Source organism: Anomaloglossus baeobatrachus, chromosome 7 (assembly GCF_048569485.1).
Source record: "Anomaloglossus baeobatrachus isolate aAnoBae1 chromosome 7, aAnoBae1.hap1, whole genome shotgun sequence".
NCBI lineage: Eukaryota > Metazoa > Chordata > Amphibia > Anura > Aromobatidae > Anomaloglossus > Anomaloglossus baeobatrachus.
The window spans coordinates 138,076,305-138,086,331 of record NC_134359.1 but is presented as its reverse complement, the minus strand read 5'-3'; positions in this window follow the sequence as shown (position 1 = coordinate 138,086,331).

Below are 10,027 nucleotides of genomic sequence, written 5' to 3'. Positions count from 1 at the left end.
TAAACATCATTTATTTTTATTAGGAAAGGTTCAAAGTTTTTCAGCAATTTCTCAACAAAATTTACAAAACCATTTTCTTTTAGGGACCACATCACATTTCAAGTGACTTTGAGAGGCCTAACTGACAGAAAATACCCCAAAGTGACACTATTCTAAAAACTGCACCCCTCACACTGCTTAAAACCACATAAAAGAAGATTCATAATAACTCTTTAGGTTCTTCACAGTAACTAAAGCAATGTGGAAGGAAACAATGAAAATGTTACTTTTCCCCCAAATCTGTCACAAGGGTAACAGGAGAAAAAGCACTGTACAATTTGTTGTACAATTTCTCCTGAGTTACCCGATACCCCATAAGTGGTGAAAATCTACTGCTTGTGAGCACGACATATAAGGGACTCATTTAACTTTTTGAACTAAAAATTTTCTGGAATATAGCAGATGCCATGTCACATTTGGAGAGTCCCTCATGTGCCTTAAAAGTAAAGCTCTCCCACTAGTGACCCCATTTCGGAAACTAAACCCATCAAGGAATTTATCTAGATGTTTAGTGAGCACATTGAACTTCTAGGTGCTTCACAGAATTTTATAAATTAAAAAATACATTTTTACCACTAAAATATGGTTTTAACTCCAGTGTTCCAATTTTCACTAGGGGAATAGGTAAAAAAGGCCTCAAAATATGTTACACAATTTCACCTGAACATGACTATACCCTGCATGTGACTGTACAGTACTGTTTGGCCACAACAAAGGGTTCAGGAGGGAAGGAGCACCATTTGATTTTTGGAGCACTGATTTTCCTAGAATAGTTTGTGGACTCTATTTACAGAGCCACTAAATTCCAGAATAGTAGACAACAACTCAAGGGACCACATTTTGGAAATGACCCCCTTCTAGGAGTTCATCTATGGGTATAGTGATGATTTAGTCTCTGGAAAACACCCATGGAGACAAATGCAGTGAATGTTGCAGAATTAAAAATTAAAAATTGCAAATAAACCCTTGTCATGTCCAGTACAATGTAGTGCCCATACATTGTGCCCAGCTTGTGCTACAATATTGCTAAACGTGTGGACATTAGCTGTGGTTTAGGCAGATTGTGGGAAGGGAGGGAGGCATTTGGGAGCACATTTTTTTTATTGATTTCTGTTTTGAGGGGTATCCATTGCGCTTTTCCACAGCCTTTGTGCTACCAGTAACATGGAAGCCCCCTACATTTCCATTAACAGATGACAGACCTGAGTGGTGACTTGTATTTTTGTGGGTTGAGTTGAATGTTATTTGGTGGCAGTTTGGGGTACAGAACATTTTGGATCAGTTCATATTTATCCAGTTCTCTATTCTGAGCCCTTTACTTCAGGGTTTCCATCCACATCTCCGTAATACGTGATTCATGTGAAACCCCCGACAGATCCATTCATTAATGAGGCAGCAGAGTTACTCTGGACTCTGTTTGGCCTCTGATCCACGGTGTCCGTTTTTTTTAAAGGTAACAAAAATGTTGACTTTTGTGCACACATAAAAAGATGAACACCGCTGGACCACAGGCCATACAGGAGTTTAACGTGACTCCCTCTGCCTCATAGTAGTACAAGGCATACCTAACTTTAGAGCATAAATATTAATATTAACCGCAATATAAATGAAAACACAAAGAATAAGTATGGTTGAAAAATGGCCGTGGTGGTTAATTAAGAGTTTCTCAAAAATTAAATAACCAATCAAATATAATCCATATTATTAACCAACCTTTAACCATGTAGACAATCACCAGAAATTGCAAAATAAATAACCAAAATCCCCAGCATAAACTGGGTGATTTTTCCCCAAAAGGACATGACTAAACAGACGTGACCCCCCCCCCAAAAAAAAACTACACAGCCATTTTTCAATTACCGATTGTAGACCAAGATTGAAGATGTCTAAACCTATCTCAGATAAATGAACACAATCTTGTCTACATTGACCAGGAGTGAAGCCTTCCAGATCTAAATGTCTGTTTGTAAAACCACCCAGAATTTTAAAAAATGTTTCCATATCCCTATTAACCCTTTTATGAATCTTATTCATGAATTGAACCCAGCTCAAACTCCAAGACAAGCATGGAATTATTTCCTAAAAGACTAAACAAGCTTTAGGAAAATAATTCTTGATAGATAATAAATCTCATGGCATTTCCCATAACATATGTACTGTGTTTGATTTACCTATGTCGTTCCCACTGAGATGAATTATGATCAGATCGGGGGAAGGAGAATACAACATCAATTTTCTTAATGTTCCCAACAATTGAGACCAACTCATGCCTCTATGCCCAAACCATAACACCTGAAGAAAGTCCTCCTTGAATGATAAATTCTCTGACTAAGACCTCTTCTGTGCCCAATGAATGAAAGAATGTCCCAATATCCAGACGATCATTGGGCCTGAAAGAATGAGCATTAAAGTATTAAATTTGGTCTGATATATGATTTAAATCTCTTAGGAATAAAGCGATAGAGCGTTGGGAATCTGTCTTCTCCTAATCCTAAACCCACAGCTAGTGTAGCTGCGCCTATCCTGAATGAGTGTGAGGAAATTTTCGACTTACCCATGTTCAGTTTAACCAAGCACTTTCTTAATATGCTGTTGAACTGGAAAAATGCAGTGGGATTACCATTACCATTATCATGTAAAAACAATGGCCCCTTACCAACAGACCGACACTGCAACCATTGCTGTACATTTTTAAAAGGACAAATGCAAGAGCCAGGAATGGAATTCAATTTTATTAAAGACCCTTTCCCCAGCTGATCAGTCTTAGATCTTTTAATATGAAATAACAGTTAATGAGCCAATAAATCACATCATCAACTTGCAACCCAGAGGGATGAGTTTTACTCGAGCTGAGTAACTCACCAACCCTCAATGCAGCAAAAAACAGAGTAAATGCAGTACGACAAAGACAAGTTACAAATTAATTGATAAAAAACAATTTTAAAACATCCCATAGCTGACCCAATAACTCGATAGACACTGGGCGCCTATTATCAGGCTGAAAGCTTGTTTTTGTTAACCCCTTCAACACCTGTCTAATTGGAAATTAACTGCTCAAAGGATCGCTGCCATTAAGTTTCAGAAAGAACGAAACACCAGCAATCGACATAGCCAAGGAAGAATAAGTAACAGCCTCCTCGAGCAGTTCATTTACAAAATGTAATGCTGATACTGCATTAGTTGAGTAAGGATTAAAGTTATTACGATAACAAAACCTATTCTATTTGTCCCATGCGACTGAATACCTAGTCCATGTACTATTGGCTAACGAATTCCTATTAAACCCCGGAATCAGTCCCATAAAACATCCCAAAGATGATGTTGGGCAAGGTGTGTTCTCCCGATTGGCCTCTGGACATAATTGATGAAACTTCTCCCACTGCCGACGAGAGAGCTAGAGAGTCAGCCACCATATTTGATTTACCAGGAATATAACTAGGTTTTAGCCAAATATTGAATTTGAGGCAGCATAGAACTATCTGCCTCAAAATCTTAACTGTCCACTGACATTTTGATGCTAATGTGTTGATGCCAAAACCAACTCCTTGATTGTCCAAAAATAACACTATCCTCTTGTTAGCTAAACCTTTTCCCCAGAGAACCAACGCCACCAACACTGGAAATAACTCTAGCACCGTCATAGTCCTAGTCACGCCATTACTAACCCAAGAATCCTGCCATACAATGACGTCCAAACAATACCCCATAACCTAAACCACCAGCTGCATCACAAAATATAGACAATAAATCGAGGCTCTAAATTCCCCCTGCCAACAGCTAATCCCATTGAAGCTATCAAGAAATTCCAACCAAATAACCAGATCCTCCTTTATATTCTTATATGACATCTAGAACAATTAACCACTTTAGTTGCATCATACAAACTTCTAGAAAAAACCTTCACCTTCGGAATAATTCTTAAACTGAAATTTAACAACCCCAGCAAAAATTGCAACTTCTTCAATGCAGTTTTTCCTTTAACAGCAACTCAATTACTAATGCTTTTAATTTAACAATTTTTTCAGCGGGCAGATTACATTCCATATTATTAGAGTCAATCATAATATCTAAAAATTCTAATCTACAACAAGGAAAAACTGTTTTTTCTTTAGCCAATGGAATGCCAAAATCCCTACTTAACTCAATACATTTCAAAAGCAAATCATGACAACTAGATGAACCTACTTCACCTACAAATAAAAAATCATTAAGATAATGAATCACTCCACCTACAACTCAAACTGTACAACCCATTGCAAAAAAAGAGGAAAAAGCCTCAAAATAATAGCATGACAGCGAAAAATCCATAGAGAGGCAACGATCAAAATAAAATTTATCCTCAAAACAAAACCAAGTGAATGAAACCCCAATGGGTTAACCGGTAATAAACTAAATGCCGATTTGATGTCTGACTTTGCAAGCAAAGCTTCCTTACCAAACTGTGTCAGCAAATCTACCGCCATGTCAAAAGACGCATATTTCACTGTCGTCCTGGAAGAATCTACCTCATCGTTTAACGAAGCACCCTTAGGGTAGGATAAATGATCATTGAGCCTAAATGAACCAGCTTCTTTTCTTAGGTACCAAACCTAACGGTGAAACTTTAAAGTTAACAAATGGAGCCGAATTAAACGGCCCCGCTACCCCGACTCAACCTCTCTAGCAATTTTCCCCCTTACTATCACTATTTCTTTAACGGATGCTAAATTCTCAAACCGTACACAGCCTGCACCCTCACAACCTGGAACAGAAAAGCGATATGTAAAACCATCAAAAACAATTCTACGCTTCTCCTTGTCTGGAAATGTTTCTAACCAAGGCCGCATTTTTTCCAGAATCACTGGTGTTGGTGCTTTCAAAAACTTGCTCCTTTGAACCGAGCAATTGCTGATTAGATTGCATGTTTTTCTTAAAACATTTGGACATAGAGTGTGCTCTGCCACAAAACGAGCATTGATGTCGAAAACGGCAGTTATTTAGCCACCTGCCTGCAGACTCGTTGAACGCAAAGCACACTCCCTTCTGGACCGTCTGATTTGGTGTTTGTTTCAATCCAGCATTCCTCTGCGGAAGCATTAAATTGATCCAAAGACCAACATCTTTTTCACCCCAAGCAATGTTATGATGAATTGAATCTTTTGACGAAAATATTAGTCGTAATTTAGCCTCGCCATACCACCAAATTTTTGGTATGCTTCTAAAATTATATCAACATGCTGAAAGAAACCACTGCACAATGCAGGACATTTTTCACCTAAAACACCAGCATAAATGGAAAAAGCTTGAATCCAATTATTAAAAGATTTATAACCTTTCTTATTATCAAAATAATCCTATCATCCCTTTTTTCCAATTTATGCTGCTGTTTTTTATTATATGGAAGCAAAGAGAACAAATCAATGAACTCTCTGGTCCATATTCTCTTTTTAAAAAGGCACTCAAATGGAACCCTAAGGCTGTGTGCGCACGTTGCGTTTTTTCATGCGTTTCCGCAGCGTTTTGAACTGCAGTGTTTTAATGCAAAAATGCATGCATTTTGTTTTCCAAGTAAAGTCTATGGGAAATAGGGATTTCTTGTGCGCACAATGCTGTTAAAAATGCAGTGTTTTAGTTGCTTAAAATTTGTCAAAATCTCTGCGTTTGAAGAAGCAACATGTCAATTGTTTTCGCCATTTTGAGAGCGTTTTGCTATCATTGAAGTCAGTGAGAATGATCAAAACGCATCCTTAATGAAATTTCTAGCGTTTTACATGCTTTTTTGGTGCAGAACGCATGTGTTTTTGACAAAACCAAAGCCTGCGTTTTTGACATTATGGTGAGGTCTTGACGTCTCCTTTCACACACATATCTAGCCCGACTATAAAAATATAGTCAAACTATAATTTAACATTATTTTAGACATAAATATTAAATCACAATAATATTTTAAATAAAATTAGCTATTTTGTGTATATTTTAAACCATGACATTTTTTTTCCAATTTTTTCATTGTGTTTGAATGTTTAAACTTTATTTACTAGTGTATTTGTATTGAAAACGCATCTGTCTTTAAGCACAGAAAATGCATGTATAATGCGATAAAAACGCGGCAAAAATGCAAGAAGAACGGAGACGTATTTCCTGCGTTTTTGTGGTGAAAACCAAATTTGACATTGCCAAATTCTGCCAGAGGATGTGCTAATTTCTGCAAGGTACTCGACGCAACATGCACACATGGCCTAAAGGTCACAGTTCACAGGTCAGTGCCTCCTTAAAACAAACATCAGCCACTCCTGATGGTCTAGCTTTGCGTAAGCCAGACCCATCAGCTGTTTTACATACAGCGCCAACAGAATTACTTTGTAATATATCAAGCAGCGTACTGCTCAGTATATCCCTAAATTCCCTACTATCAAATGACATGTTATTTACATTTAAATGTACATATATCATCTCACTGTTCCCGCTTTCTTGGTGGCACCTGACGTCCTCGGTCAAGTCAGCGCCTGCATCGGCTTCCAGTATCTCGGGACCCTATTCTGGACTATGCTGTGACTCAGGCTCCGTCTCGATTCCAACACCAGCTATGGCAGGTGTATCACCTGCCCAGACCCTGAGCGCCACCGCTGCCATAGAATTGCTCTTTTGCCTGGGCGGCGGCGGAACACTGCGGTCTCTGCTACGGCCGCGTTCACTGGCAGCCGCCATCTTCTTCCGGTCACCGCATATTGATGACACCCCGCTACTTTCTGTTGCCGCGATGTCCGTCTCTTTCTGATGATGACAACGTTCTCACAACAGCTTCTCCGTAGCATTTAGCGCCGATGACACCTTCCTGCTTGAGCGCTTCTGCGATGAGGTCAGCGGTGGTGAGTACACATCATGCCGACTCCTCTTCTTCTGCAGGTTCTTGCCAGCAGTCGAATCGACGACGGTTGCGACGTCTTCCTCGGCGGTCACTTCTTCTGCTGACACTGCTTCATTCACTTCTGCCCTGCCCCTAGGGCGGCAGTATACAGGCAAACTCGCAGCCAATCTTCATGGCCTTCTTCTCCGGCCCTCCGCCCCAGCTGCTGCAGCAAATCTTCCATACTTCTTTACTTCGATCAGCTGGAACTGCACAGCTGATCCACGGATGCCTCTTTAAATAGTCTTTTCCATCCTGCTTTTTCTTAAACCGACGAATCAAGACTTAGGAAAAAAGGCGCGCAAAGCTGGCAAAAAACAGATAATCCTAACTATCCGCGTTACCAGTCTCTCAGTGAGAGATTACAAATTATTAACCCTTACAGTTGATTTCACAACAACATTAACCCCTTAAGCCCCTGAGTGTTTTGCGTTTTTCTGGGCGGTTTTTCCCTCTCTTTCATCCGAGAGCCGTAACCTTTTTATTTTTCCGTCAATCTTGCCAGATAAGGGCTTGTTTTTTGCGGGATGAGTTGTAGTTTTAAATGAAACCATAAGTTTTACCATATATTGTACTGGAAAGCAGCCAAAAATTTTCAAGTGTGGAAAAACTGCAAAAAAAGTGTGATCGCACAATAGTTTTTGGGATAGTTTATTCACCATGTTCACTATATGGTAAAACTGATGTGTTGTTGTGATGCCTGAGGTCAGTGTGAGTTTGTAGACACCAAACATGGATAGGTTTCTATAAGGGTTAAAAAAAAACACAGTTTGTGCAAAAAAAGTGGCGCACGTTTTGCGCCATTTTCCAAAACTTGTATTATTCTGATTTTTTATGGATCTATGGCTCAGTGATGGCTTATTATGTGCATCTCGAGCTGACGTTTTCAACTGTAGCATTTTTGCGCAGCTGCTACTTTCTGATCGCCTGTTATTGCATTTTGTGCAAATTTGCGGCGACCAAAAATGTAATTTTGGCATTTGGAATTTTTTTGCCGCTACGCCATTTACCGATCAGATTAATTGATGTTATATTTTGATAGATCGGGCATTTCTGAACGCGGCGATACCAAATATGTGTATATTTTTTATTTTTTAACCCTTTAATTTTCAATGGGCCGAAAGGGGGGTGATTTGAACTTTTAGGTTTTTTTAAAACTTTTTTTTTTACTTTTTTTTTTTATTTTACTAACTAGGTCCCTTAGGGGACTATATAGATCAGCAATCTGATAGCTCTGCCATATCTCCACATCACAGCTACACAGCTGAGATCTGCAGATATACTGCTTTACTTTCAATGCCACATACAGTCACGGCCAGAAATATTTGGACAGTGACACAAGTTTTGTTATTTTAGCTGTTTACAAAAACATGTTCAGAAATACAATTATACATATAATATGGGCTGAAAGTGCACACTCCCAGCTGCAATATGAGAGTTTTCACATCCAAATCGGAGAAAGGGTTTAGGAATCATAGCTCTGTAATGCATAGCCTCCTCTTTTTCAAGGGACCAAAAGTAATTGGACAAGGGACTCTAAGGGCTGCAATTAACTCTGAAGGCGTCTCCCTCGTTAACCTGTAATCAATGAAGTAGTTAAAAGGTCTGGGGTTGATTACAGGTGTGTGGTTTTGCATTTGGAAGCTGTTGCTGTGACCAGACAACATGCGGTCTAAGGAACTCTCAATTGAGGTGAAGCAGAACATCCTGAGGCTGAAAAAAAAGAAAAAATCCATCAGAGAGATAGCAGACATGCTTGGAGTAGCAAAATCAACAGTCGGGTACATTCTGAGAAAAAAGGAATTGACTGGTGAGCTTGGGAACTCAAAAAGGCCTGGGCGTCCACGGATGACAACAGTGGTGGATGATCGCCGCATACTTTCTTTGGTGAAGAAGAACCCGTTCACAACATCAACTGAAGTCCAGAACACTCTCAGTGAAGTAGGTGTATCTGTCTCTAAGTCAACAGTAAAGAGAAGACTCCATGAAAGTAAATACAAAGGGTTCACATCTAGATGCAAACCATTCATCAATTCCAAAAATAGACAGGCCAGAGTTAAATTTGCTGAAAAACACCTCATGAAGCCAGCTCAGTTCTGGAAAAGTATTCTATGGACAGATGAGACAAAGATCAACCTGTACCAGAATGATGGAAAGAAAAAAGTTTGGAGAAGAAAGGGAACGGCACATGATCCAAGGCACACCACATCCTCTGTAAAACATGGTGGAGGCAACGTGATGGCATGGGCATGCATGGCTTTCAATGGCACTGGGTCACTTGTGTTTATTGATGACATAACAGCAGACAAGAGTAGCCGGATGAATTCTGAAGTGTACCGGGATATACTTTCAGCCCAGTTTCAGCCAAATGCCGCAAAGTTGATCGGACGGCGCTTCATAGTACAGATGGACAATGACCCCAAGCATACAGCCAAAGCTACCCAGGAGTTCATGAGTGCAAAAAAGTGGAACATTCTGCAATGGCCAAGTCAATCACCAGATCTTAACCCAATTGAGCATGCATTTCACTTGCTCAAATCCAGACTTAAGACGGAAAGACCCACAAACAAGCAAGACCTGAAGGCTGCGGCTGTAAAAGCCTGGCAAAGCATTAAGAAGGAGGAAACCCAGCGTTTGGTGATGTCCATGGGTTCCAGACTTAAGGCAGTGATTGCCTCCAAATGATTCGCAACAAAATATTGAAAATAAAAATATTTTGTTTGGGTTTGGTTTATTTGTCCAATTACTTTTGACCTCCTAAAATGTGGAGTGTTTGTAAAGAAATGTGTACAATTCCTACATTTTCTATCAGATATTTTTGTTCAAACCTTCAAATTAAACGTTACAATCTGCACTTGAATTCTGTTGTAGAGGTTTCATTTCAAATCCAATGTGGTGGCATGGAGAGCCCAACTCGTCAAAATTGTGTCACTGTCCAAATATTTCTGGACCTAACTGTAGGTAAAGATGGTGTCTCTGCGGTGTTGGATGTTGATCTCCCCGAGGTCAACCATCACGTGTTTCTCAATGCAGTGACACTAGAACAAGGCCCCCTGGGAAAATATGCAAAACAAGAATGCCGCGGAGACACCATCACATGTT